Source organism: Heptranchias perlo, unplaced genomic scaffold (assembly GCF_035084215.1).
Source record: "Heptranchias perlo isolate sHepPer1 unplaced genomic scaffold, sHepPer1.hap1 HAP1_SCAFFOLD_1632, whole genome shotgun sequence".
NCBI lineage: Eukaryota > Metazoa > Chordata > Chondrichthyes > Hexanchiformes > Hexanchidae > Heptranchias > Heptranchias perlo.
The window spans coordinates 27,432-31,339 of NW_027138895.1; positions in this window are offsets into that span (position 1 = coordinate 27,432).

Sequence of the window (3,908 nt, forward strand, 5' to 3'; positions counted from 1 at the left end):
GGGCCTGGCCCCCCTCCCTATCTCTGTAACCTCCTCCAGCACTACAACCCTCCGAAATCTCTGCGCTCCTCCAATTCTTGCCTCTTGCCCATCCCCCACTCCACCATTGGCGGCCGTGCCTTCAGCTGCCTGGGCCCTAAGCTCTGGAATTCCCTCCCTAAACCTCTCCGCCTCACTACCTCTCTCTCCTCCTTTAAGATGCTCCTTAAAATCTACCTCTTTGACGTGGCTCGGTGTCAAATTTTGTCTGTTGAATCGCTCCTATGAAGCGCCTTGGAACGTTTTACTACGTTAAAAGGCGCTACATAAAACGCAAGTTAACAAAATGTTAGCAAGTCAGACTGCACTATGGAATGGAGCTGCGAGGGGACTAGACCTCCTGCTGTGCTCCAGACGATGTCTTGCTCCAGAAACTTGAGCACCATCACAATACCAGCTCTTGTAGTGAGCAATGTTGCACAGTGACCTTGCTGGCTATTTTTTAAACTTCCTCCAGAATGGTCCGTTTGAGATTTTGATACCACTGCTCCTCTCAGGTCTAAATATCTCGGGGCAACAGCTAAAGACAGGTCAACAGATCTATCCCGATCACTCCCTCCCCTCCTCCCTCAATTGACTCTTCCTTTGTCCAGGTGGCGTAGACCCCTGCGGTTTCGTGGGCACAAATGGACATTCTCCAAAAGGTGAGGGTAGAAGCAGAGTATCAACAGGATATGAGGCAGGCTAGAGGGGCTGAATGGCCTCCTCCTGTTGCTGTGTAACAGGCTCGAGGGGCGGTTTGAAGCAGGCATCAACCCATTGTCAGCGGGAGACCCATCCTTTGCTCAGTCACCACCGAGGGATATTGAAACAAAACATTCGCTACATCATAGAATCGTACAGCACAGAATGAGGCCATTCATCCCATCATGCCTGTGCCGGCTCTTTGAAAGAGCTATTCAATTAGTCCCACTCCCCCCTGCTCTTTCCCCATAGCCCTGTAAATTTTTCCCCTTCAAGTATTTATCCAATTCCCTTTTGAAAGTTATTATTGAATCTGCTTCCACCGCCCTTTCAGATCAGAACAACTCGCTGCGTAAAAAAAATTCTCCTCATCTCCCCTCTGATTCTTTTGCCAATTACCTTAAATCTGTGTCCTCTGGTTACCGACCCTCCTGTCAATGGAAACAGTTTCTCAATATTTGTACACTGATGGCTTTTCGCAATTATGTAAATATTAGTGCAAATGCTATTTATTTGCAAATGTCAATGAGTGCGTGCACACTATTTGTGCACTACTGTTGGTGTTTGTGCACTAACACCAATAGTAGTGCACAAACACCAATATTTTATTGGATATTTTATCACTATTTGTCTATTTGAAATAAATGGATAAACTCCTGTTAAAATAGAAATTTTGAATAAATACATAAAGCACCTGAGCACTGGAATTTGCCCAGTCTAATTTCCAAGCCCCTATCCGTTCCCTCCGAGGATCTCCCCCTCAAGGTAATTTATTTAAAATCTAAAAGTTAAGATTTGTCCTGGTGAAGGAATCGAAACGTTTTGGACGCCCAGTTGCCACCCAGCAGAGTGTGGGAGAGAAAGACCCAACACGTCAGGTGGAACCAGCTGCCCCTCCTCCGGTCATAGTTCACGATAATTCCAAAGGGCAGCAGGAAAACTTGGCCTTTTATGGAAAACCGGAGGGCAAAATAATTGGCTCCCAAACTCTCTTTATGTTAATCTCTTGATTTTCTGCAGAGTTTCATTGGAACGAAATCAACTGCTACTGAAAGTCAGCGACTCGCAGGCTTGCTGTCTTCTGGGAGCTGCATTCAGTGCGTTAAGAGATCTAAATCATTACTTAAAGTTCAAACTTCACATCAGACGCACTCTCTCCGCTCTGGATCCCCTCCAGAGCTCCACTCTGTACACAGGCTGTTGTCTGCCTAATGTTTTCCCTGATTGGCCTTGATCTAGGTGACCTCCCCACAGATACCTTGGAGCTGAGCACGCAGAACCGGGACTCCGACACGGAGCACAAAGGACAGCTTGACGAGGTCGTGCCGCTGGAATCCAACACAGAGACACAGTCGGCCCCGCAGTCACTCCAACACTGCGTTATCGCCGAGTTAATGCTTGGTCGGCAATGTTTGAATCCCGTGACTGGGGGGAAGGGCAAGTTAGAAAAGGAAGAACTCACATTATCCACGACCTCAGGACCTCCCAAAGCCCTTTACAGCTGATTAAATACTTTTGAAGTGTAGTCACTGTTGTAATGTAGGAAACACGGCAGCCAATCTGTGCACAGCAAGATCCCACATACAGCAAAACAGATAATCTGTTTTTTTATTGATGTTGGTTGAAGGAAAGATATTAGCGAGTACACCAGGGAGAACTCCCCTGCTCTGCTTCTAAATGGTGGCCGTGGGATCTTTTACACCCACCTGAAAGGGCAGACAGGGCCTACAGTTTAATGTCTCATCTGACGTTGCAGTGCTCCCTCAGTATTGGCATCAGGAGTGTCGGTCTGGATTATGGACTCAAAGTCTCTGGAGCGGGATTCAAACCCGCGACCTTCTGATTTGGAGGCGGGAGAGTTACCCACTGAGCCACAGCTGACACCTAAAGCTGAAGATGCCAAACCAGTTTGGGAAGCCGCCACTACAGGGCAGTGTTACAGAGCAGAGCCAGATTGACTCTGGAATCAGCTCTGCCTTGTGGAACCAGGGGGCCCCAAGCTGATGCCAATCCAGAGAGGCTTCCGAAGAGGGAAGTAAAATGAACCCCAGGGGAAATCCAACGACAAGGTGGGGGGGGGTCGGGGAGGTGGGGGGGGAAATCATTTCAGGCCAGAATCAAATTATGGAACAAAAATGAGCTGTTCCATAACTGGAAGCTGTTCCTGGGGCCTACTCTGTGTAGAGCAAATAGAATTGTGGACCGTTAGCACCGAGTCCACCAGGAGTCCACGTGGACAACACCGGCCAAGGAACATGCTCGTTAGGAGGCCTTCCTACAAACAGCTGGAAACACCTGTTTCCAGGGGACGACGACGACAACAACAACAACAACAACAACAACTTGCATTTATATAGCGCCTTTAACGCAGTAAAATGTCCCAAAGTGCTTCACAGGATCGATTATCAAACAATATTTGATACCGGGCCACATAAGGAGATATTTGGACAGGTGGCCAAAAGCTTGGTCAAAGAGGGAGGTTTTAAGGAGCGTCTTAAAGGAGGAGAGAGAGGCGGAGAGGTTTAGGGAGGGAATTCCAGAGCTTAGGGCCCAGGCAGCTGAAGGCACGGCCGCCAATGGTGCAGCGATTAAAATCGGGGAGGAACAAGAGGCAAGAAGGGTTGTAGGGCTGGAGAAGGTTATAGAGATGGGGGGGGGCGAGGCCATGGAGGGGTTTTAAAATCGAGGCGTTCCCGGACCGGGAGCCGATGTAGGTCAGCGAGCACAGGGGGCGATGGGTGAGCGGGACTTGGTGCGAGTTAGGATACGGGCAGCAGAGTTTTGGATGAGCTGAAGTTTACGGAGGGTGGGAGATGGGAGGCCGGGCAGGAGAACATTGGAATAGTCGAGTCCAGAGGTAACAAAGGCACGGATGAGGATTTCAGCAGCAGATGAGCTGAGGCAGGGGGGGGGAGACGGGCGATGTTACGGAGGTGGAAGTAGGCGGCCTGGGTGATGGAACCGATATGTGGTCAGAAGCTCATCTCAGGGTCAAACAGGAGGCCCAGGTTGTGAATGGTCTGGTTTCAGCCTCAGACAGTGACCAGGGAGAGGGATGGAGTCGGTGGCCTAGGGAACGGAGTTTGCGGCGGGGACTGAAGACAATGGCTTCGGTCTTCCCAATATTTAGCTGAAGCTACACTTCAAAAAGTAATTCATTGGGTGTAAAATGCTTTGGAACATCA